The following is a 27,883-nucleotide window of genomic DNA, read 5'->3' as shown; positions in this document are numbered from 1 at the left end:
AATGATCATAAAGATGTGATTCAAATTACCACGTCAATAGCGTTTAAATACAAAATGCACGTTCGTGAAAAGGAGGAACTGTTTAAGGTTATTTTATTTCTAATGCATTGGATTAAGTTTAAATTTTACGGCTTATTTTCACTTACGTTATTAGGAATTTAGATAATTCGCGTAAATACCAGGCTTCCACTAAAATGGTTGTGGCTCCTGTTATGGTCTCTGATTGTGATCGAAATCCAAGATGTCTGATCGGACTCTAGTTTTAGTTAAAATTTACGCCAAACTATGATGACTTTTTTCTCAATTTTAAGAATTACATTGCCATGTTTCTCTACCAAACAGATTTTCACTCTATGTTTGATACGTATTTAGCCGATCATCTGCTATTTGTAGAACAAAACGAATTTCCAAAATACATTGGATTTAAACAAAGAGCAGACGAAAATTTCCTCATTACTTAGATATGCAGTCATCTTTACGTTTTTTTTTCTTGCAAAAGTGGACTGGTAAGGGAAATATTTTTGAAATGGATTGTAAAGTTACAGCTAAATATTTTAAAAATCATAAGCTTAGGAGCTTCGTTTCCTTACTTTTAACTTTTTTGGGTTTTTATTATAAATAATAACCTAATTTTAGCTTCCTTTATTTATTTTTCAATTATTATCTGCAGGTTGGAATTATTAATATCAAATGTTTCACATAGGATATTAACATCAATATTTTCTTGAACACAACTTTTCGAAGTCACCGAAAACATCGCGGGAAATACACCGCGACGGAAAACGTCGCAGAAAAAACAATGCAACACGAAAACGTCATGTGAAACATCGTGGGAAAAATTAAAGCAAGGAGAAGATATCACAGTTCTAAAACATCTTGCTGCAAAAATCATTCTAAAAAATAAAGCGGTTCAAAAACATCGCAGTTTTAAAACATCGTAGTCGAAATTCTTGTGCTAAAAAATCAAAGCACCTACAAATCATCGCATGACGATAACATCATTGATATGCATTTTCAGGCTTTAAAAATTCGCATAGGAGCATGAGCATAGAGGTTTATGGGGACAGGAAGGAATGAGGAATAATTTTATTTTCATAATTCATATTTTTGAATTAACTAATGAATATTTTCTGAAAAAATGATAAGGAAATTTAAGCATTCAGAAACTGAAAATAGGTAGAACGTAATGCTAGATACAGCAGTTAAGAGAATTTTAAATTTATATAGTTATCTAGTAATGTCATTAATTAATTAATCACATTTATAAAGCTTTATTGATAATTTTTCGTGAAAAGTACAGTCTAAAAGTAATTAGAAAAGGACGTTAAGTAACTGCATGTTATCTCTCCTAAAATTGCTTAATTAATTAAATTAATTATCGAATTATGTTTACTGCTATAAGTAGCGTTAATGTTATGCTCAGTTTCTGAATGCTTAATTTTACTTTTTAACTTTTCAGCAAAAATATATTAGTTAATTCAAAAATACAAAAAGTGAAAATATGCTTCACTCCTTCTTGCGCTCGAAGATCAGTATACAAGTATGCATTTACGAATTTTAAAACCTTTAAGTAAGTTAAGTAAGTTAAAGTAACCTTTAAGTAAGTTAAAGTAAGAATTTTAAAACCTTTAAGTAAGTTTGCCTGCGAAGTTATCGTTATGCAATGATTTGTAGGTACATTATTTTTCACCACGATATTTTCGACAGCTATGTTTTTAAACTGTGAAGTTTTTGAATTGCTCTAGGTTACAGCCGAAAACATCGCGACAAAAACATCGCGGACGAAAACGTCGCGGAGAAAACAACGCAAGGCAAAAACGTCGTGCTACAAAACATCGTGGGAGTAAACATCGCAAAGAGAAAACATCGCAAAGAGAAAACATCGCAGTTCTAAAACATCATGGTACAAAACATCGTCGTCGAAAATAAAGCGGTTCAAAAACTTCGCAGTTTAAAAACATGGTCGTAGAAAATATCGTGGTAAAAAATAAAGTATCTGCAAATCATCGCATGACGATAACATCGTCATAACTTCTTTCAGGCTTTAATAACTGTAAATGGATATTCCCATATTGATTTGTGAGCGCAAGAGGGAAAGAAGGATAATTTTTACTTTAATACTTTTTATTAACTAATAATTTTTTGCTGAGAAAATAAGAATGAAACTTAAGCATAGAAAATTAATGCAACTTATAGCACTTAATAGAATTTTAAACCGACATAGTTAACTAACAAAGGCCATTAATAAATCATTTTTATAAAGTTTTTACTGGTAAGTTTTCATGAAAAGTATAATCTATAATTTGCATTTAATTTTTTATGCTTAAGTTTCCTTCTTACTTTTTCAGCAAAAATTTATTAGTTAATAAAAAATGTGAAAGTAAAAATTATCCTTCTTTACATACTGCGCTCACAAATCATTATGGGAATATCTATTTACAATTATTAAAACCTGAAAAAAGCATGTCTGCGAAGTTATCGTCATGCGATGATTTGTAGATACTTTATTTTTTACCACGATATTTTCGACGACGATGTTTTTAAACTGCGAAGTTTTTGAACCGCTTTATTTTCGACGACGATGTTTTGTACCACGATGTTTTAGAACTGCGATGTTTTCTCCTTGCGATGTTTTCTCCCACGATGTTTTGTAGCACGACGTTTTTGCCTTGCGTTGTTTTCTCCGCGACGTTTTCGCCCGCGATGTTTTTGCCGCGATGTTATCGGCGGACACCTTTCTACCACAGTGTTTCTACAGCAAAGTCATAGAGCTGCGATTCTTTCTCTTTGCTTTCTTTTTTTCTACAATGTTGGGTGCGATGATGTTTTTGCCTTGCGTTGTTTTCTCTGAGACGTTTTCTTCTGCGGTTTTTTTACCTCCATGTTTTTACCTATAACTCATTTTTCAGCATTATACACATTTTTATTAAAATTAATCTTTTTTTTCAGCTGCAGTCAACATTGAAACAAACATTGAATATGATCCGGATCATCGTATTTTTGAAGCTTTATTTTATATATTCAATCTTGGTGAAAGGAAACCTTGGCTTATTGGTACTGTTGGAGTTATATTTCAACTTTCTTCTCCCTTATAGTAACTACTTTCGTTTGGAGCAATGATAAGAAGTTACTATATTCATTCCATTATTCTGCTTAGCTGCAAGATCGTGCATATGTGCAATTAGAATTTGAAACAACATATTTATCATGGGAAAAGGGGGACATTTTCAATTAAAACTATCATTACTTATTACCTTGCTAAGTCAAGAAGTGAAATTTCAGAGTACTTTAGTTATAGAAGCTAATTAATTTAACCACTATTAAATTATGTACTGTTTAGCCATGGTTAACAGATACAATACATTTCGTCGGACATAAATTTTAGAACAATTCCAAGTTAATCCATTCCATCTTGAGTGACAAAACGACTGAAAAATGAGCTACGCAAATTCATGATCGATCGTGAGATAAATGCAGTTTAAACAAATGTCTTTTGGGAGGAGAAACTATTGGCAGTGACATATTGAAACGTCATCTCTGGTTAAATTTGTAGGTGAGTCAAGACAGAAGTTAATTAAAATGGCTTTATGGAGTACTCTTAATTTCTTTAAAGGTGGCCATGAATGAATAAACGAAAAGGTATTTTCTTCGATTTTAATTGAAAAGTTATAATAAAACAAATAACAAATGGGATGCAGAGTGTGTTTCGACTCAGCAAAAGTGAAAATACTATAAATACTTTGAATAAGGAATTACACTAATTGATTAAAAATATACATATTTTCGTGGCAGTTCGGATAATTGTTATTACTTTGGCATTAAATGATCCGCTAAAAGCTGGTTGTCCAATAAAACGAAATAAAAAAATTTTATCATGACTTTAAGAGCAGAAATTAAAATTCAAACGCCACTATAAATTGTTCGCTGCAAAAATAACTTTGCATTTAAGGTGCATATATCGATAAAACAATTATGAACGTTACCCATTTATGTCACAAGTTTTATTTTATTTTTTAAAAAAATGGGTAAAAGTTTACAATTGGGTGCCCTTTGTTTTTTGGCGATTTTTTTTGACGCCAAGATCGGCGCCAGGAAGACACAATTTCAAGATGGCCGCTGCACAAAACCAAAATAAGAAGTCAAAGAATTGCACAAACTCTGTGTGCAAGCCTTAAAATGAAGCACAGTTATGGAAAGGAGAAAAGCCGGGATTTTCATTAACAATTAAATATTTTACATAATTTTCAAAGTTTGTCATAAGATTAAAAAACGCGCCATTTAAATTATTATTAAGAAATGTCACCTTCTACTATTATCGAAGCAACTGAATAGTTTTAAGATATATAATATCTTATCTTGTTCAAAATGTGACCTACTTTATAAAGTACAAGGTGATCGTAATTAAACTTGGCCTGTTCAGAGCACTTTGTAGCTGTAACTAAAATGTGGATTGTTTTGAAAATTTGCAGATAGGCAATTAAAAGATGCGCTAATAGACTTCGTGAATAAAACTACAGCCACAATGTTTGAAAAGATACGTAATAAATAAATGTGGCCTATTTTAACATTTTCAAGCATTGTGTCATTTGCAATTGTTATTGTTACATTTTGAAGTATCATGCCAGTACAAAGATTGATGATTGTGGCACTACAAAGGGAAGAAGAAAACAATCTGAATGAATTGCTTAAGTGGATGATTGAGCGTGAATATCAGTCAGTAGCATTCTTTCAGTCACGATGATTGTTAGTTTACCAGAACGTGCCTTAATCGTGAAACTGTTTTGCCAAAACCATGAAAATGTTGTAGCAGCCCTTCGTGAATTTCGATGTCGAAAGAAGTTGCACTGGGAACCAGTGTCTCCAGAAGGTATAAAAGGCATGACATGTCGATTTGAAAAATCTGGGTTGTTATACATTCAGAGTGAGAGAGAGCGAAGGCACATCAATGAGGAATTGGTTTCAGCGGTAGCAACGGTCACTGTCGAGCACTCATGAACGATGCTGGCATCAGTAGTACACATACAGTGTAAAGACAGTTGGGGTAGCAAACGGAAAAATGTGAAAGATAATGAGAAAACCAATGCACTTTTCTCCATATAAGATCAGTCTCAACTAGTAACTGCTTGTTACTGACACTGACCGTTGCTTTCTTTTGCACTGACTTTTGGTTTGCCCGACGTCAATGATTACTGGCCATAGAACATTCTCTGGAAAGACGAGGCACATTTTTATCTCAACGGAGCGATGAACACCCAGAATTGTCGAATTTGGGTCATGGAAAATCGACATGCTTCCACACAATTCTCTACACTCACCTAAAGTTACCATTCGGTATGGGCTCACTAAAGTAATGCTTATTATTGCACTCTATAGTTTCGTACAGATATTGGTTTTGTCTTGAACGTGTTTCCAATTCATATCACATATCACCTTTAACCTACCTTTTAAATTTTAACATCACATTATTCTTAAAGAAATTAAAGATTTAAAAATGGTATCCGTTCTTCTACATAATAATAATGATGATACCATCAATGAGAGCCGGGACAAGGATGAAACAAATGAGGCACCTTCCTTAGATGAGCACTTAGAAGCGGCGCCAAATTAGCTGACCGAGAAATTTTATTAAAACTAATCCAGCTGAATTAAATAAAGAATTAATGACATCAATTTGTTCTGAAAAGTTGTTATTTCGCTTTTCTGCATTCCCTATTTTCCAACATTTTTATCGTCTGTAATTTTTGAATATTATTCAACACGAACGTACTGAAGTTGATTTATGTTTTTCATAATGAGTTACATAAGCTGAAACTGCCTAGGAAACACCCCATTATTGTAGTCGTTAATAATTCACTAATGTCTTCTTTTAATCCTACTGGCAGCTTTTACTGCACCCACATTGCCATAACAAGTTTCCCAGAATTCAAAAACAGTTGCCTAAAATTTGTTTCAGTAAATCTAATATACAGAAATCTCTAGTAATAGCATATGGAGTTCAAACAAGAATGTTTAAAAATGAAGTACATCTTATTATAAATATCTTCTCCTGTGAAGTTTGGCTATCTCAAATTTTCGTTATAATGTCTGTCGCTGGATGGACAAACAGATTATGTTTCTGCCCTATTGTACCTACATTTAATTTCTCTGAGAGCTATGCAGTTGGTTAATAGCCGCATTCAAAGATTCATAACCTTAGTTTCATTTTTTCCCTTATAACTGAGATGTAAAGAGAGAGGGTGCAACAAGACTTTTCTGATTTGCTTCATAGTTTACAATAAAAAATAATTGTTTATTATCAAAGAAATAAAAAAGTTGGTATAAAATTTTCAGTTGGAAAATTGAGACCATCGATTCTGGCTTTTTCAGAGGTACGTAATATTCAAAATGCAAAAACACAAATAGTCGTCAATACCTGTAATACCGAAGCAAACATCCCTGATGGTCCAAAACAACGACCGTAAATAAACATTGTTTTATTAAGAGTAATTATAAGAAAGTATAAATGTTCTCATTTTTACTAAAATAAAACTAAAACGTTGGTTATAATTGGTTATAATTAATAGTTATTTTTCCACCAGTGGATGAGTCGATGAGCCCACCTGATTACTGGTAGTTCGATCCTAACTCATGTTCTGTTGAACGGATGTGCTGCATAGTTTTTTCTTGCTTTTCCTATTTCGTAACGTGCATACCAAGCATCTCCTACAAAAAAGTAATCCATGAAGGGCCTCATGCATTCTGCCTTATTTAATTAACCAAATTAAAGTCAAAACTTGTTTAGTTCTTAACTTTTTAAGTTACTTAAAATAAGACAGAAAAGTCATCATTCCGTTTTCTGTATAATTTTTACTTCGTTATTATTATTTAAAATCTATAGTAATTTATTAACTTTATGTCAAAGAATAGTTCATTGCAATTGACTGAAAATAATAAAATCGTGAAGCAAATCATTTAAAAACTTAGGTATCATATATGCATCAAATTTAATAGTACAAAAAAAAAAAATACCAAAGAGGGAGTTTCTTGAAATCAGGAATTGTAACTATACATAAAACTGCACTTTTAAAACAGCGATTAATCTGTGTTCGAATCCCGATGAAGCATTGTTTTTCACACGTCTGTCATAAGTACAAACCAGTTTTCAATAAACAGTGTTTCCCCACAGCACCCTAATAAGGCAAATAGCCCTCGCTTGTTTTGAATGCCTTCAAACGAGTTAAAGAAAGAAACAAATATATTAGAAGTATTATCATTTTCTACTTGAATTTAAAATTCACAATATTTCTGAGCACTAAGCAGTTGCAAGTTTAGATCTGTTAACGATAAAATTACGATTATAATTCAATCATATCGGAGTTTGAAAGTTGACGATAAGAATATTTTAACGTTGCCTGTCACTGCTACTAGTTCTGTGATAAATTTCAATAAATTTAAAATAATACAAAGAATGGCAACATTATGCAATTTCAGTATTAGCAAAATTATGCACTTTCATTTTTAAGCGATTAAATAAATAATGCAATGAAAAGCAATTAAATGGGAGTGAAAGAGTATAACTATTAAAATTATGCACTTTCATTTTCAAGAAAAATGATCAAACATGGCAATTATTTCTATAAGATATGCTTTAAGTAGTGAAGTAGATTTTGAAACTCTCTCTCTATATATACATACTCTTTTTTTTCTTTTATATAGGGCTTTCAATGCAACTTTCATTTCTGAAAATTGATTGATTTTTTTAAAATTCTATTACATTTACTTTTTTTCAATGATCTTTAGCTTTTTGCGGCCTTTAGATGTTTTTTGAGTTTTTAATTTTTTATTATTATTTTTTTAAATTTTTTTTTGTAATTTTTAGGAGTAATTTCTTTTGACATTTTTGTACATTTTGTGACAAAGAAAACGAAAACTTGTCGGGGAAAGAAATAGATTTAATTAGACTTTTATTAAGTTTGTAAAGAACATGAGATCAATTAAAACTGTTTAAAATCTCAGTCTCAGATGGTTCATTTGAATGAAACATTTATCGTTATCTAGTTAATCAATTTGGTTTAAGGCTTCAAAACATTATTTCCTTGACAAGTTCTGTTCGGAGCATTAAACAGAGGAGATTAAGTTTTGTTTTTTCTTTTTAAGTATTTTGGTTGTATCTAATTTTTCACATTTTTCCAGCTGTAATGTAATTTAGTTTATAACTTGCCTTTTTCTTTTGTATTTCAGTTTTACAACTTGTTTCACGAAGATTACGGGAAGCTTGCAAATATTTAAGTGGCATTTTGTTACATTTAAAATTTTTTACATACCTGAATTTTAATTTTAAAATTTAGCAGCACGTGGCGCAAATTTTATTTCTAATTTGTTCTTTATCTTTTTAAATACAGTTTTTGACTACTTTATTGCACATACAGATATATATATATAGAGAGAGACGAAACGCGATCATACCAAAATTATTGTGGATTTCTTGGAGGAAGATTAATTCCCCTTGACAAGAAGCCCTCTTCTGCGAAATCAGCAATAATTTACTTACTTCTTATGCGATGCAATAGTCTTTGCACCATTAAAAGTAACAGAAAATAAATTATAAGCAGGTTCTTTAATGAATCAAGTGAAATGTTTTTACTTTAACTATTTTACTATTTATGCAATTTACTATACTATCTTCTATTTATCAAATTGGTATTTTTAATTACTCTTATGTGAAAATTAAATGAACTGTAAATCACTTTATTTAAAAACTGGGAATCGTGGCAATATTTTTTGAAGTTGCTAACTACCATTAAAAATACTATAAGAGCTAGAGTAATTTACTTTAAAATAGTTACTTAACTTCAATTGTCGAGGAAAGAAATACTTGTCGAAACTTGTCGGGTAAAGAAATAAATTTAATTGATGAATTTAAAAGTGTACATATATAGTTTATTGGACTTTATGCGACGATGCGAATTTATCTCTTGGTCTGTGGCGTAAAATAGTATCTGAGACTTTTCTTACTTCTTAATATAATTAGTTCTCTCATATTAATGCCAAATTAACAAAAGTCGATTCTAACGAATGAGTCGATCTAAAACATAATATATTAAATAAATGCTTACTAACGTATTTAATAGCCGGAATTTCAAAATTAAATAAAATACATTAAAAAAAAATCTGAAAGGTTTCAGATTTTAAATTACGTCCAAAGGGCGTTTCTTAACGTTTTGTGTGTTACCTTTATTATTAAATATCATGTTCTTTGCACTTAAACCATCAAATTCAGTTCAATAGTAATATTAATGTCGCAAAATAATTTTAAAATGAGCATATCTTTAGAATTTCCCATACACAGTTCCACGTGTTTCTGAGACTCCTTCTCCTTTATTTCCTTCTTTCTAGGTATTTCTTTCTTCTGATGAGGAGGGACCTTTAGCTGCCCTCGAAATCGATTCAGTGTTTCATTATACTTACGCTAAATACAAGGTTGTTTTTACGATTTTGATAATGCAGGTCTCTAACATTTGGTGGCAACCGTTTGAAAAGTGAAACGGACATTTATAGTGATTCAATGTAAAATCGCAAAACGAAAGCAATAGTCCTTCGGAAAGAAAGCCTCTCTGGACTAATAAGCATAGTATATTTTAATACAATACACTAAACACATCAGGGCGTAAATAAAAACAATACACATTCATAAAATATATAAAATTAAAACGTAAGTAAATAAAATTAAACGTTTACATAAATTTTCAAGAGTATTATTTTTTTTTACTTTTGATTTCTAATACATATAATTTTAAATTATCTAGACACGTAATTGCTTTTACGTTAATGTTCTTTGGCGATATACTTGTTGAATATACTAGTAACAATAAATTAATTTAATAGTTTCTATTGAACTATACTTAAACACGTATTACTATTTCATATTATTAAAATCAAGCACAAATTAACAATATTTAATCATTTAAGCAGCAATATACTTTTATTTCGCCGAAAACAAGTAATCCTACTAACTAGCTTCTCGTCATCTTTCACGCAGGAATTATTGGAACACTAGGGTATTTCACTAGGGTACTAAACTATTATCTCATTAAATTCCATTAAACCTATTTCAAAATTTATGCAATCCATTTCAGTAATAACAGCAAACATAGCTAAAATGAAGTAAAAATATTGCCAGGAAAGAATGTCTGAGAATCTAATTGCGAAACAAGACGGTGTTCTAAACCCGGAGTAGTTAAGTAAGCCTATGTTGTAATAATTACATGTCTTCACGTAGTGCATGAGTTTTAATTAAATTAAAAGCAGCAGCATCATTTCTAATGCTGACATATATGTGTCAAACAAATAGTAATATAAACACGATAAAAACCATCATTGAAATATTCTTCCAAAGAAATACATAAGATAAAAGCAGTGTTAATATAAGAAGCATAGGGATAGTACATACAACGATCTTACCGCAGCTTATAACACTCTAAATTTGAGGTCCCGCTAAGAAGCGAAAATAGCGCACTGCCTTATTTATATTATAAGAGCGAAGATTAATAGCATGTTAAACATTGATTTTCGCTTCAGTTTGAGGTTTACAAACTGCTAAAGTTTACTTTAAAACTTTGATGAATTCACCGAAATTATTAAAACCTTCACAGGCGTTGAGACTGTACGTCTACGCGTGCAACACGTTATAAATTAACGTTTAATTTTTTCATAGGTATTAAAATAACCCTATTCACAAAATTTTATTTAGGACTTTAATATTGAAACTAAGTTAAATCAGCTAAACTTCTGATGAAGTTTAATATGTAAACCAATAATTATATATTCGATAATGTTTTACGAAAGTGTTCTATCACAATCTGCCATTTTAATCCGAAATCTATTCGTTTAAAATGTTAAGGATTTTGCCTAGATTGAATTGCACTTTTTTTTAAATGAAGACTACTGGTTTTGAAATAGTTTAATAATAGTAGCTTATATATATGTAGAATCGGTACTTACTGTCTAGGAATATGATGTCTGTAAACTTACTCCTTTTGTGGCTGTCTAGGGGCTAATAAACTAGTCCGATTTATGGAAAACTCAATAATTTAATGAAACATGAATAGTTGCTACAAACTACAAAATGATTACATGTGTAGAAGGAAATAGATGATATTTACAGATGAAAGAGAATCGACCGTCTTTTACATGTGAACATGTTTCAGTCTAATCGTCGTCTTAATGGCGGAATCGTCTGACTTCATCATCGAAAAAGGTAAAAGATTTATTTTCACAGCTTGTCTCGTCATCCGATTATAATGAACGATGCCATCCCACATATATATATGCTGGCGGAAGTACCCGATGTGTTAAGTTAAATTGAGAGTAATATATTATTTTACTCATGACATCATTTGAAAAGTCGTATAATACCATATTACACGTCATAAGGAATATGATGCATCATTTTAATGCATAAAAAATTCCAACGAAACAAAGTATTATTCAATACATATACCACAACTGACAACGTAATCATACAATCATATGGTATATATAACCATAATATACTCGTATGACGTATGGAATTGCTATTTGCATCAGCCAAAATAAAAACAAATACATTGTTGTTGCGTCCCATTTGTTGCTGATATATCACTGTTGCCATTTGTTACTGATATCAGCTCTGTTACCGCTCGGAAAACGTATGGCGAAAATTAGCGTTTTATGAATTTTTAATTAATATCTCTGATTTTAGCTATTATTGTTTGGATACAAGTGGACGTCGATCTTTTCCAGGACCTAGAAAAGAATTGTAGAAAGTTTGGTGACGATAGCTGTCGTTATTAGCGAAAGCACAAACACAGATTTTTTTCATTATATATAGAGTGATATAGCTTTTTCAGAGAATTTTAATTTTTTCTTTCAAGTAATTAAAGATCATCGAGCATAGGTGTAAAAAAAAAAAAAAATCTGAAATGTTTCAGATTTTAAATTACGTCCAAAGGGGCGTTTTTTAACATTTTGTGTGTTACCTTTCTTTATTAAATATCATGTTCCTCGCACTTAAACCATAAGATCCAGTGCAACAGCAATATCGCAAAATAGTTTTAAAACGAGCCTATCTTTAGAATTTCCGATACAGAGACTCACGCGCTGGAGATAAAAATGTTTTTTCTGCACAACGTTGCCATTGCTCGCTTTGAAATCCTTGAGTTTGTTAATCAAAAATTCGTCAAAGTTTTAAAAAATAGGAAATCGATCATAAAACAAATTTCAAATTTCAAATTTGGTCTTCCACATGCTCATATTCGTTGGAGGATTACGTTATTCAAAATTCGATGACTCTATGTACCGTTGTTTTATCACAATACGAGAAATATACATACATGTATGCAGATTTTTCATTATTTATTTTCTTCAAATATAATGCAGGACTCTAACATTTTGTGGCAACAGTTTGAAAAGTGAACCGACATTTATGAGTCCGACGCAAAATGCCAAAACGAAACTAATAGTCCTTCGGGACTCAAGTCCCTTTGGACTAAAAATAGAGTTATTTAAAACAATTATTAACTTTGTGACTTTTAGCTTAAAAGTTAACACTCAAAAAAAGAAGTACGGAAGAAACCACTTGAATTTTGAAATTCATTTTCTGCTGAATTCGTTTATCCTAATCTAGAGTAATAATAATCTAGTAACAGATAAAAAATCTGTGGAATAATCTTGTAACATTATATGCTGCATTTAAATCAGGAGCAGTAAAAACATAGAAGTGACATTAGTGGTTCTCGAACTTTGTGCATGCAATCTTGTTCCATTGTTAGAAAATCCTTCTACTCTGCTTTCTAAAACCTGAAAACTACGTACATAATTTCATTTGAATTTAAATTATTTTTAACTTGTTTTATAAATTAACAAAAATCATAGAAAATATTAATACAAAAACTTCAAAATATGAAAACATACATTTTTTTTTAAAGGCATCTTATATTCATAAACTATAACTAAGTACATGGACGAAAGGCTGAATACATTCCACCGCTGAAGCTATAAAATTTCTTCTTAGATAAGAACCTTTGAATTATATACTCATGGCCTTAAAATTTTTAAATATATTTCGAGGAATGATTTAGTTTTCATTTTAAGCAACAGTGCCAAATTTACTAATTCGATTCTATTAGCGATGTTTTGTTTCGAAAAATCACTGAATCGTCGAACGGAAGCTTTCTTATATTTAGCTATTTCAAATCACTTACAAATTTATCAGTAAAGAAATTTCCAAACACTTCAGGAGGAACACAAGCTGTGTTAGTATTGGCAGGGTATATAAGAGTATGTTGAATTCGTTTCTGAGCCTGAGAGAATCCTTTATATAAGATGATTAAGTTTTAGTTAAAATTAAGATACAACTAATTATTCCTAAAATTATATATTTCAGATTATCCAATATGACAGGAATAGCTTTCTTTTTATTAGAACTGGCGAAACGACATAACGGAATGACCGGTATCTTGATATAATTTCACACAGCATGTTACGAAACTTATGGAAAAGTTAATATGCTTTCTGGAGAAGAAAATACACTTCATTACATCAATGTAAAAGCAAATTTCGAATTAAATTATTAGTTTTCAAATTTATTTACAAAATTTAAATATCCTGCTGTAACAACTGCAGGATTAAAACAGCATCTGGTAATGTCAACAAAGAAAATAGGTATTTCATTTGATGGTACATAGGAAACTTTAAAAGCAGTATTGTTAGAAAAATTTAACATAATATGACACTTGTAATTTAAATTGTTTAACATTTCATTAGCCCCGCCTTCTATAGCAAAAAGAAAGATCGCGTGTGTTTAGATACACTATTGTAAAATTAAAATTTTTACGAGCGTAATCATTGATATTGCGTTGTAATTATTTAAGAGCTAAAAATGTTAAGCTTTATTTTAACAACGTTTATTGACATTATTAGTTTAAGAAAATGGAAATAGCGTAGAAGCAAAAACATTAATGTAGTAAGAATTCTAGCAATAACGTGAATCTATAATGCATGAAATTGTCGATAATTGAATTGAACTATTGGCTTTTGAAATATAGAAGTCTAAACATAATATGGAAGTAAGAAAAGAACTCAAATTTAGATACGAAAACGAAGATATCAGTCATAATTCTCATTAAAACACATTGTTGCACTCTGAGAAAATATGAGGGTGCTTAAAGCGTATAAATTTCTGACAGATCTCACAGCTGATCCTCGTGAGTCTAGTACGCATGCCATTATGGTAACGCTTGCATCTTTTTTCTTGACGTTATGGTGCCGGTAATGAAGCATTTCCGTGAATCCCAAATGTCTCTGGGAATTTTAGCTGGCCCATTGACTGCAGAAAGTTCAATACCTAAATTGCGAGGCGCTCGTTTAGTTTTCTTGAATGGATTTTTTTATGTATCCATGAGTCAGTGTTTTTTCTTTTCGTGTAGAATATGTAGGCCTTGTGAAATGCCATCATTAGATTTATGTTCTGTATCGCTTAATGTACTGAACCGTTGCTCTGAATCCCCTTCTCTTTTAAAAAGGTGTTCCTCTTCATGTGCATCAATTTCATCTAAAACAATAGCCTCGTCTTCATGGCTGTTAGAGAAATGCATGTTTCTTATAGTTTCAAGATTATCAGGATCATTCATTTTATACACTTAATTTACGTTTGCCATGATTTAGAAACAAAAGCTATCAGGAACATTAATCCACACATGGCTTATTAAATACTTTGAAAAGCTTCAGCTACACTGATTTTTCAAATCAAATTATTTTCAATTTGTAAATCAAATCCAGCTATTGTTAAATTTATAAAGCAAATTTAACTAGTGTATATATTTGTCAAGTTCATTGCGAAGAAGCGTTGTAGTGCAGGGAAGCAATATTCGGATATGCAAAGCTCATGAAAGTGGTGAACAACTAAGAGGTGAACGGAAGTTTGAACTATCCTGTGCCACTGATGTGTCATGATGGTATCAGTATCAGTATCAGTAGCGGGGGCACCCCGACCCGCCTAACCAAACAAGTTGGTCTTATGGCCATGACAGGCCACGCACATTTCAACAAAGGAAAACATGAAACATAAAATATCTAAATGAGAATAAGCATATGTAAATAATAATTATAAACATAAAAGTGAAGAAAAGGAACAAATACAAACATTTAGGTAAGAAATGATGGTGTAAGTAATCGATCGAACTTCGTCTGGTAGCTGTCAGAGATTTAAAGAAGTGTACTTTCTTAAAATGGAAATAAATTTTAAAGCTGAATTTATCGTAGAATTACAATTTGCGTTTTCTAATAATCTGTTCCTCTCTATTACAACGATGTGAATGGTAATCATTATCTGATTGAATCACTTGCGACTATTAATGAATGTTCTCTAACTATAGTTCTCAGTATTATCACTAACTACTAGAGTACTCAAATTTGCATGTAAGGAACACCATTGCGCTGAGAACGTTTTGTTTGTTGTTTAGACTTATACGGTGATTGATATAACGGAGTTAGAGTTGAAATCAGAGCCAGATTAACAACGCGTCTGGATATTTGTCTGAAAGTATGATCTTTGTCCACATAGCGTTTGTTTTGGCAATTATGGTCCAATGTTAAGAGATTTAAAACCACAATTTTTGCGTCATTAGGTTATTTTGAAGCAGGAGACGAAACACATGAGTGCCTTATCCGGGACTCGAACCCTAGAACTGTCGAATACCCGCCAAGTGTGCTACCACGCATGCTGAAAGATTGGTGAAAATATTTTATATCAGTAGTTCACAAACTTTTTTCACTCTCAGCGACTTCCTTCAATTCATTTTTTTCCATGGCACCCTAACCTAAGTAACACTATGACTAATCGTAACAGCTGAAACTAAACTCGTGTATCTTCATTATTTAACATTTTGTTTTCACTTTATTAACATTAAATTAATAATTAATGTGGTGGATGAGCCCGCAAATCACTGCATATTTTCTCAAATCGGGGAATTAAACTGGACACGGCTCCCCTCATTTCCTCATTGATTTTTGGTATATATTTCTTTTTTTTACTACAGCCGAAAACTCAACTTTGCATAAATACGGCGTCGAAAATGGAAGTAAAATCTCCTGAGCCTTATCGCTTAGAAGGGAATGTTTCCTTAAATGTTTCCTTAAATCTGTTGCCGCAAGATAATTCGATAAGATTCTCTTCCGTAAAAGCAAATTCAGACGGATCGCTAGTCTTTTATGGAGCTTGAATCCATGCAAACCTATCGAAATTTTCATTTTCAAAATATTCCTGAAACCTTATGAATTAGCTCTGATAAATGCCTTTCAAATATCTTTTTGTATCTTGAAAAAGATCAAGTTTATTCGACATCAAAAATTGCTTAACTTCAAAAGGTGCCTGATTTTTTTTTCCCTGAAAGGAGAGATCAAGAGAATTCAGCTTTTTCAAAAATATCACATTAATATACCAGTTGTATTAAAAATCCAGCATCATCACTATCTTCTGCATCTTTCATCCTTCCTGTTTAAGGAAAATAAAAATTTCTAGCCGCAGTTCAAAGGTTCTTGATAAAACATTACCACGAGAGAACCACCTTGCGCTTTACAACAAAGACGAGTGTTTCTGTTCCAATACCCTCACACAGAAAAAAAATCTGCTTCAATGGACGAGATATTATAAAATTTACCACATATTCTAACACCGGATTCAGATCAGAACTGAGATGCTTTGATGCAAGCGCGTCTCTTTGAATAATGCAATGAGTCTACAGTACCATTTGGTTATTTGCTTCAAATTAAATGTCTGTAATCTTCAGTAGCAACCAGATATGGAGCTACCTCCATCCAGTGCAGCCACTAACGAAAGTAAGCCAATTCATCTTATTTTCAGAAATAAATGTATCAATAATCTCCAACAAGTCCTGAGTCTTTGCTCCTACCGTGATATTTTTATAAAACAGAAAATCGTCTTTAATGTTATCACCACACACAGTTGGTATAATACATTCTTTTACTATAGTATGAGGCTTCTTACATTTCACGATTCTGTAAACCACCTTGTAAGATACTAGTAAACCGTTGTTTGGTATTTGTGAAATCTCAAAAAAAAAAAATCATTTTTTTGTTATTTCAGGTCTTTTAACTTCCGGGAAAAATATCAGAAAATTTAACAACCATGCTGTGGTGAATGGCTTCTAAACTGTACTTCAAGTACTTGGAAGCATGCATTCCGCGGCAAAAATTTCATACACAATATAGTACATAGCAGTCTCTTTTCACCATTCATTTCTGTTGACGTAAAGCCAAGCTCTAAATAACCGTCATCGTATTTATGATACGATGTTTTATGATACGATGTCATCGTATTTATGATACGATGTTACTTTCGTTTCTTCGTAATCATGCTCCTAGTTAAAGACATACTTTTTTATCTGTACTAATAAGTTTACTACTGTTCAAAAATCGGCCCTTTATCAAAGATATAAGAGGAAAAATTCACAAAAGCTATTTATGAGAAACAATAAACAAAAACTAATATAACACTAACTGTACTACATGAACTAATTTAATATCTCCGTTTATTTACATGAAACGCTGAGTTTAATTTCACTTGATTTACATTATAAACCGAGTGACTGAAAAGAGGCGGCAACGCTTGCTTATGTGCATTCCGCAAGATCTTTCAGAGCAGTCCACAGCATAAGAACTTCCAGATCACAACAAATTAGTCTCTACAGCTAAAGTGAAAATGAATTCTGCGTCGGCCGCCATAATTTTTATAAAGAGTCAAGTAAAAACAAACCACACAAAAAGATATAGATATTTTTAGCTTCTCACTTTCTCTTTTATTTATTTAAGCGAAATGTCTTGGCTCAATTAATTATGAAGCTTTTACATGATTTCGCGGCATCCTTGTGAAGACGCCCAGTGGCACCGCAGGGCACAGTTTGGAAACCACTGCCTTATACAGAAAAACCGTCATTTTCTAGATTTTCTGAGATCTTTTGAGGAAAAAACTTTAAATTGCATCAGAAGCAACTAACAGTGCGGTTCTTCTAACTCAATAGAAGAACTGGCACAGCTTTTAAAGACTGGCCGAAAAGTAAACATACCTTAGCGGCTTTGTTTCATTTTATCCTCAGAGTATCAACAACGAATTACGAACTTTTCTTTTTCTCATCTACAAGCGAAAGAAATAGTTCGCGTATCATGAAGATCTGGAAAGATAACGTAGTTTCAATACCGTGCTGAAATTACATATTGTGCATTGTGAAGAGAGTTATTTGGATTATTAAAATTTAAGACAACTGCGCTTCAATTCATTCATAGAAATCCAACAAAATTTTTATTGTAATTTAATTCTTCTGGGCTGTTTCAGAAAAGTGGGATTTTCATTTTTCGCTTCTTGTCGGTCTTAAGAATTAAAGCAAGTATCAAGTTTAAGAATAAAAATAATTAGATAAATATGCCATGCTGTAAACATTAATAATTTAAGCATTCATTTTGCTGAACGTAATGGGAAAATCAGAAATTTGTATGTTAGTTCGAGTACGTGTACATCATTTCTAAACATTATATTTAGTATTTCATGCACAGTAATTGTAAATATCATGCGTAAAACATAATTATGCAATTATGATCAATTCAGAAGATGCATTAATAATCTACTTTGATGATATTACCATTTCTCGTAATAAAATATATAATTTTCAAATTATTGATTTTTAAATAAGTAAAAAGGACCCGTTCGAATTATTTGTTAGCTTTGAAAAAAGAAACTATTTATTATGTTGTCACCTTTTACTCATATTGCCAAAAACGTTTACAAGGATGAAAGATTATGCAAAGATGTGGAATATAAAATTGTTTTCCGTTCATAATAGCATGGGACGTTTTCCTCTAACCAAATGAAGGATATATTATATATGTTAAAAATAAACTTCTGCTCACAGAAATAAAATTCTCTGTAACAGAGTAATTTATTTGACAAGTGCCACATAAACATGACAGAATTTACATAATTCTAAATTGACTGAAGCCAGCGTATATTTGGCTACAACATCGTGATCAAATCAATGTCTGTCAGTTTTGTTACACCGCTTGGGCTAAAATGTAAGCTCGCTATGTTTGATAAGCTTTGTGTTGTTACGCCATTAGAGAAAGTGAGGCTGCACTGTCAAAACGCACTTTAGGCCGAAATACATTATAATCATACATCTTTATGGCTGGGAATGATTGATGTTCTTTGCGTCTAACGTTCAGTTGAATTATGACTGCATTATGAATGATGCTGCAGGTATTTCGAAGTGGAATCTTGTTGAATGCTCAGAATGCTTTAACTGTAGAATACCTGTAATGTTGATGTTGTCTGTTGCATACGTACTGATGTTAAATCTTTCCGCTGAAAACTGTAGAATATCTTGAAGCGCCTAAATAACTCATTTTTACTTTGACAGACTTTCTTGGTGAAATGTTTGGACAAAATGAAACGTTTTCAGTACATATCCTAAAATAACATGCTTGGTATTACAGGGTGTTAGAAGTTTCGAAGAAATTTGACAAATTTGTTCGATGTTAATAGATGTATTTGTTGCTATGTATAATAAACAACAAAAATTATCTTGCTAAAATAAACGGAATTCTTTCTCATATAGGTATCACATGAGTCTTTTAAAGGAGAAAGTGGTTAACGATTCTGTCTGCCGTACCGAAGGGTTCGAATCCTCCCGAAGACGACATGGATGTAAATTGTCTATCCCTTCATAGGAGCCAACGGTGGACCAGGAATTATGTGCATCCATAATAAAATGACCACCGCTTCCGGTCTTAGTATTGGCCAGGCCAACGCCTATAACGCCTAGTGCCTGGAACTGGTAATTAAAAAAACTACGTTATCACATGAAATTTGAATACTAATATAACTTACTTGCATGCCGCTTAGCGTTTTGAGACTAATATATGAAACATGTTATGATAAATCTACGAAATTTATCAGAAAGTTGCTGTTAAGTTTCAGAAGTAGTGAAATTTTTAAAAGTAGCTTAATGCATTTCATATGCAACAATTATGTTAGTTTACAATAATTAACTTTATAATGTCTGTATTTAATTTGGCTTCTCATGTCTTTCAAATAAATAGAATTGAAATTATAATCGGATTTCACAAAATTCATGTTAAGTGCTTATATGCAGCTCTGCAGTAATTAAAATCAAGTAACACTAATATATCTTCACGTTTAAGAATCTTTGTGCAAATACAGAATACTCAATTTTAATTTTTTAATTCGAGAAGGGAACTTGAATGAATCGCATTATGAATATACTTAGTTTGGTTATAAATTAACGTGAGGTATTCAGAACCCTCTAAGAGAACGCGTAAACAGAATTGATGGGCGTACATAGTGGACGATGGGATTTCGAAGTCTAAAAAAATAGTACAAAACATCGCTACCAGGGGAAATGATTGCGCTGCAAATGTATATTAATATGAATAACGAATGATTAAATACCAAACGACCCAGCACACATTATTTCTGTTAACAACAAATGAGGTTCGATATGGCCACCATTGCGATGTTCCAAGAACTACATACGTTGCATGGCATTTTCCATGGCGGCTCACAACTTATCAGAACTAATTTATCTCATCTACAACATTCTTCGATCCTTCAAAGTTGCGATTTCGTTGCAATGTCCTTGATACAGAACACCTTCAAGAAATCCCGACAACCATATGCTACAAGAATTGAGATCTGGCGATCTTGGTGGTCAGTCCATAGGAAATACACAACTAATAATTCTGCTGTCAGATAAAGGTTGCTGCAACACACCCTGTATCTTAAATCCAATGTGGGGGTGGCGTACATTGTCGAATATTGTTTGTGCATGAGTATTGTCGAATCGAGAGAAACTCATTGCTGCATGTGAGAATAGTAATTTCTCACACCACGCAGTTTGCCAGCATCACAATTTTAATCATAATCGCGGAAGTGCACGTGTGTATATAAGCACCAGTCAGACTGGTTTCTTCCCGTCTTCCCATTCTTTTTCTGCCGTCTCCTACCTGCCGTCGCTTGGCAATCAGCGACGCCGCACGTTGTGCGGATTCGTGTTCATGCATATCTCACTGATGGAGTTTCATCATGCCTGATAGTCGCACATGGAATGTCGTCGTAGCTTTGCATAAAACGAAGCAGAGCAAAAGGTTGCGATATATTTAGATGAAAATGCTCAGCTATACGTGATGTAAGTGGATTTGATTTGTTAGCTAACGGACATGTGTTCGGCATTCGTCTACTATTCCAATTTTAGGTTCCCACATTTTGTGTTCTAAATTAAGATATTTTGATATTTTATATTTGTGTGATAAGTGTTCCATATTTAATCCAGAAAATGTGTTTTGATAAAATAAATGTGAGATTAGAAAAAGAAATGTGTCTCCGCAAGTCTTATGCATGTGGGTTATTGGGTAAGTGAAATATTTAATTATTCTTGACGCTAGGGCTTAATTCGCAATGTACGATCACTAAGAATTTATGCCAGTAAATATTGGGCACATCTAAATTAATTAAGGATTTCTAGATAGATATTTGGATAGATTGTCACATTACAACACCTTCTAGTAGTGCACACCACTACACTGCAGTTGTGGAACCACGAAGTTCTGTAACATATCGGCATACCTGTCGGCAGTAATGATATAGGTGACTAACTCATTTTCACAATTTTCCTCTTTAAAGTAAAGATCAATGATAAAAGATGCTGTAAAGCCACAGCGCACAGAGACTTTTGACGAGTGGATAGGCTCCTGCACTCAAGCTTGTGGATTCTTCGCAGCAGTTGTGCGTGCTAATTCTGCTATTCAAATGAAAGGGTGCTTTACCACTCATTAAAGTCTGCCACAGTCATGTACCATGTCAATTTGCATGCGTACTAACAATTTGAAAAGTCAAACCGGATGCCCGCTTCGCGATACCAATTCTTGAGTAGAATATATTTTATACGCATAAAACTTCAACATATGATGCAGGATCATTCATATCGTTGAATATGGAATCTGCATGTACTGGTGGTCTGCCCGAGTATTGCTGGTACCTTGCATATTCGCCATCTTCTGTTCGACAATAGCACTAGGAACTTCTTTCACCTTATTGCCGATTAACCACTTTGCGTCTCCGGCCTGGTTATTGTACTAGACGTTCTGCAATTTCAAATCGTTGAATCATGTTTTGGAAGACTGTTATGCTCGTCTGTCGTTTTCGCAACACCTTTGACCTCCAAAATTAAAGAATAGCAGCAGTGGTATTCTCGTTGCGCTGTTAAATTAATTCATTTTTACTACCAAAACACGGTTCCATTTGATAAAAACCATCGAAAGGCAGCTGGCTTCAAAAATATGCGAATTCTTTCAACTTTTCGTTCCATATTCATAATCGCTACACGGAATGCAAGCTAATGCAAGTTAATGGCTATGTTTAGCAAATAAAATGCACGTTAATGCATTTTATTTGGTAAAGAGAATCAATTTCTTTTTAGAAATCAAAATCCCATCGTCCATTATGTACGTCCATCAAATTTAGTTATGTTTCCTCGAACACTTTACTCGCTTAGACCGCTCTAAATACATCACGTTGTCTTATAACCGCCCTTTATATAAATTAAAAAGAAAAAAAAAAGTCCTTCTAAACTCACAAACCTATTTGAAACTGACGTTAAGAATGAATCCTATTTTTTTTCCAGACCATTACTTACAAGTAATAGCCAATATTTACTTAAATGTCTCAGATGTATGGACCTTTCATGGCTGGACACATTCGTTCAGAAACATTTCTAAGACGACAAATAGATATCATCAGAAATTCCATTAAAATTAAAGTAGTCATGTGCAGATATCGATTACCCTAATCAGAAACAATAATAAATAATTAATGAATATCGTATCTAGCGTTTCTAAATTTCAGTGCACCTTTTAAATCATTAATCAGATCATGCATATGAAAAATATTTCAGGGTCACCTTTTCGTAATACCCAATTTTCGGAGGTATTTTAAAAGTAGTAGGCAACTTTTTCGACGGTCTTCAATGTATGTAATGAATTCTAAACATCGTAATGTTTCTTAAATATAATGAATACAGCAAAATGAATATTTATACATACATACAAAGATCCGAAACAAAGTAATTGAAATATATCGATATTTCTAAAAAGCTTCTAGTACCATAAGTAAAACCCTCACGAATCCTCAATATTGTTGTGATCTGGAGTCAGCGGAGATCTCTCCAAATAATTATGCTAAATCTCCAGGAATAAATTGGCAATATATTGTAATAAGGTAGACTACTCAATAAAAATAGCAACTATAAATAACTCAAATAGAAAGCAGAAATCGGAAAATCCTTCTTAGTGAATAAAAAATAAATATTGTAGATTACTGATACTGTCTATTATCCACAGTATGAGTTCATACTGTAGACAATAGACAATAACAGTATAATAAGCTGGTTATCTAAAAATATTTTACATAGTGGTAACTGGCCATTTGGAAGCTTTAATAAATAGCTGCTTCCAAAATCCCGAAATTTTCAAACAGTGTTTCGAAATTTTCAACTTGGCGAGAAATCGCCAAATGTCTTTAACTTACCGCCTGGTCCATCATGAGAGTTTTTGCTTATATTTTAGTTCTGTTTTAGCTAAGTTTACAATTTTAACGTCATTGAATTTAAAACAGAAGGTCTACAGTTTTATAGTCGAAATGATCACTTACATATAAATAAGTTGCAACAAATGTAATTACATAAAATAAACCCTAAAATTATTGCCTAAAATTCAACAAATAAAGAATAAAATAACATGAAATATTATATTAGTAATACGCAAAAATAATAACTCAATTAAAAGTACTAAAATATTTAAAGAAATGTGCACCAAAATTGCCTACTACTATGTAGGTGTAATACGTCATCAGTACATCAGCTTCTCTTGGCGCTTCACAACAATAATACTAAAATAGACATAATATCTTCTTTACTATTGCAGTGGATCCTTATGTGTGATTCTCTGACTTTTAGGGAACTTCGCCAACATCGAAGGAAACCGTGGCTCCGTGATGCTGCTTGCCTTTCCGTAATGCATAAAAGTGGTTTGGTGGTTTATTCGATTATGAGAAAGCATTCGAAAACTATTAGGCTAAGTAAAGGGATGCCTTCGTGGAGGATTTTTTAAGGGAACTGGCTCGTATACACATTACACATGGGGAAAAACTCCAAAACGCCGATACAGCCAGCCGTTCGCAGGGATACGAACCCCAGACAGAACAACCAGTGTTCGTTCGCAGGGATACGAAACCCAGAGATAACAACCAGTGTTCGTTCGCAGGGATACGAACACCAGACAGAACAACTAGTGTTCAGGGGCTTTACCGCTCAGCCGCTGGTGAGCACAATATATAAAACGAAGCATCGTTAAAGACATCGCTATGAAACTTAAAATGATTGTCCCCACTGCCAGCGTTCTGTGCGAAAAGTTGTCTATCTCTACGTGTTTCGTTTGCCAAACTCATTTAGAAAGTGAAACAATAGCAATTTATTCAGATTGTACGTAAGAAATGTACGAACTGAAAGTTATGCGACACTGAAATTCAAAACCTACCCTCTTTTCGATTTCTTAAGGTCTTGCTTCCATGCGCTCCCAAAACACTTTCATTTTGTTATTCAAATACGCGAGGTCTCCGATCTTCACACAAATTGAGTATACATTTAAATTTCTTGTCCCAATAGTAGATAGATTTTCTGTTTGAAAGTGGGGTTTTGAAGCTTGAACGAAATTTGCATTGAGTCATAACAACGAATTCCGTTCTGTTGAAATCTAAAGCACAAAGTGCAGATGTGAACATTTTGGAGTTACATGACATACGGTGATTGTCTGTCCGACCATCGACAAGCATAATCGTCATAACTAGGTGCCTAGCAAGTGACCTGAGCAAAGAAAATAAATAGAGGTTTATTTCCCTTGAAACTATTAATATGTTTAATTTGCACAAGGCACCAAATGCACTAATCAGCTAAAATGTTAAAGATGGGCCTGGCTGCTTATGCCACAACACATAATATTGTAAAACTTCATATCTGCTGCAGCATATCCTATAAAGATTAACTGTGATATATTTTATGCCGCGATTATTAAATAATTTACATTTTTAAAATAACAAGTTTTTATATTTCTGTAAACTCAGTATTTTTTTTAATTGTAGGCTATTCCTTCATCTTTTTAACTAGTTTACTAGACTTGCTTAGAAGTATATACTGCATAATATACAATTATTGTATTAATTAAATCAATAAGAACTTTAAAAAAATGCCAAATAAAGTAATAGCAAATACGCCTTACTTCCCTTAGGAAGACGACTATCTGATTTATAGAATTTGAATTCCTGATCCTGGGAGACAGATACGCAATTAATGATTATGTGATCCGCAATACATAACATATTACATAATGAAAACGAACTTTTTCCTCTGAAGTACTCAATGATGCTATTTATGAATTTCTTTGATTTAAATTTTTGAAAGATGTGTTAGAAATAGTAACTTCATTTAACCACTAGATACAGCGGTGGAAGCAAGGACGTATTATATTAAAAGGCTAGTCTCTTCTTCAGTTTGTTAATAGATGTACTTACAGCTATAATTTAGGTGTAAGAGGAAACAAGAAACAATAAAATGTGTTCTTCCTGGGATTTGAATCCGGATCTTTCAACTGACAGTCGAACATGATGGGCTTATATGATGGGCTTTCCGGAGGGGACCACAATATAGACAGTGAATAAGAAATGGATTTATGAAAGAAATGGATAGTATTCGGAATATTGTGCCGTTACTTACTCGGCATTAAGCTGTTGACTTAGAGCAGGAACATCTTCTTAATAGGTCAGAGAATACAAATCTCCCACCAAGTATTACAAATAACTCTAAATGTAATTTAAATTTGCCATATAACAGACCTTTAGCACACACTGGAAAAGTATCACCAAAATGGCTGATGTGGCCCAAATTTTGACAGTTGTATCAAATCTTTCCTTTGAAGTACTTGCGAAACAAGGGCTGAAACCTAAAAATATGCGGTAGTAGTAGCTTACAAGTTGAAACATTCTGACATGAATATTAACAATTTAATATCTATTGCCCCATGATGTGAGTGAATGCATCGCAATGATGGCTTCCGACCACGGACATGAAACAAACCTATTGATATGCCATCAAGCGAGGAAGACTCCAAAGTAACAAGGTTAAATATTACATACTAATAACAGTTTCTACAGTTTGAAAACTGCAGGCACTAAGCGTTATTCTGTTTATCTGCTTTAAGTTTTGAACATTTGAAACATAATAATTATTTACGGTTGTTTCTGCTTACGCAGTGTCTTGAGATTTTCTCTATATTACCAAGGGCTACTCTGTTTTAGGGTGTGTTAGACGACCACTTTTCCCAGGCACAGTCCGCTAGTTTCCTCAAATTCCAGCTTCTTGTATGTACACAATGAAAGTAATAATGACCCGTGTCGCCTTCATCTCCGCATTCGCAGAAAGGAGTATCCCTAAGTCTGAATCTGTTGAGGTATACTCGGAATGGTCCATGACCTGTCAAGAACTGTGTTAGGCTAGCACAGTGGGTCTTTATTTTCATGTTAACTTTTTGCAGTATACGAAATGTCCTTCGTCCTACCTCTGCCTCTGTCCATCTACTTTGCCAATTCTGTAGAAGACTTGCCAAAGTTGTTCGCTTAATGTGAGACCAAAGAAATTTATTTGGTCTTTCTAATATATCCGTGCAGTTGGCTGTGATAGGTCAGGGGCTCCATTGCCTTATTGCCTTGAATCCATGTGTGAGCGGGAGCCCATTTTAAAATGGGTTTTTGCGAAATAGGCATTGTCAGAAGCTGTTTCTGAATTTGGTATAACAAAGGACTCCGGCTGTTTTAACCCACCAGACTTGATGCTGAATCACTGAGTATGGAGAATTTCTCTTGTTGACTAATGTGCCAATCGCCATTAGTCAACAGGAGAAAGCAGTGCACCCTAGCCGATTAGTAAATTTGTGCTTGAAATGTGTTCGCATATCTAATTGCAGCACAGATAGCTAGAAGCTCTGCTTGGTATACCGAGTTGTTCAAACCTAGTTTCCTTTTCCACTCGAATGTTACAACTCCATTTTACAGTTTACAGAAGGCGCTGCCCGTGCCGTTATCAGTTTTGGAGCCATCTGTGAAAAGGTTATTACTGTTCTTCTGAATTGGTTGGTTGTTTAAGCTGATGCCGTCGGAGAGATTAAAAGCTGCTGGATGAAAGTTATTGCAGTTGTTTTGCTCCTTGTACTCCGAGTGATGATAACTATGACCCAAGAGTGTTGAAGTTAGACCCAGTCTTGTAACCCTTACGATAGCTGCCTCCCTTACTACTATCAAATTTAGGGGAAGAATTCCTGCCAGTTGTTGTAGGGCTTGTGTTGACGTGGTACGGTAGGTCCTGCATACTTGAAGTAGCTCCTGTCTCTAAATAGAGAACAGGGATCTTCTCATATGACAGGTAAGTTCACCGCCCCAGATTGCTGCTCCGTAAGTTATTACTCTTTCTGTAATGGTTCTATGCCAAATATTTTGTAGCTTAGATGAGATACCCTATTTATGTGAAGTCACGCGCCTCATATTGTTGCTTAGGATGCTAATTCGAGTCTTAAAATTCCTGACATGTGGCATCCAGTGAAGTCTGTTGTCGAGTAATAGCCCAAGTTATTTCATTTGGGGAAAACGTTTTACTGGTATCCCGTGGAGTTTAATGTTTGGCTTGCGTCTAAGCTGCGTGCTGCGTCCTATGAGTAAAGCTTTAGTTTTCTCTGCCGA

General features: G+C 33.0%; 1 long non-coding RNA gene across 1 annotated transcript in view; it reads left to right on the top strand.

Annotated features, from left to right (window-relative positions):
- Positions 1-20,091, top strand: part of LOC118191027 (uncharacterized) — a 62,598-nt gene extending 42,507 nt beyond the window's left edge. Inside the window, exon 3 of the long non-coding RNA XR_004758515.2 lies at positions 19,644-20,091. This is a non-coding gene — a long non-coding RNA (uncharacterized LOC118191027). The remainder of the gene's footprint in view (positions 1-19,643) is intronic.
- Positions 20,092-27,883: the final 7,792 nt, after the last annotated feature.

This window comes from Stegodyphus dumicola, chromosome 6, assembly GCF_044657685.1.
Source record: "Stegodyphus dumicola isolate Sdum_Otavi_A_Nest chromosome 6, ASM4465768v1".
Taxonomy (NCBI): domain Eukaryota; kingdom Metazoa; phylum Arthropoda; class Arachnida; order Araneae; family Eresidae; genus Stegodyphus; species Stegodyphus dumicola.
Note: the sequence above shows the minus strand (reverse complement) of the source record. Positions and strands in the feature narration are given on the sequence as shown.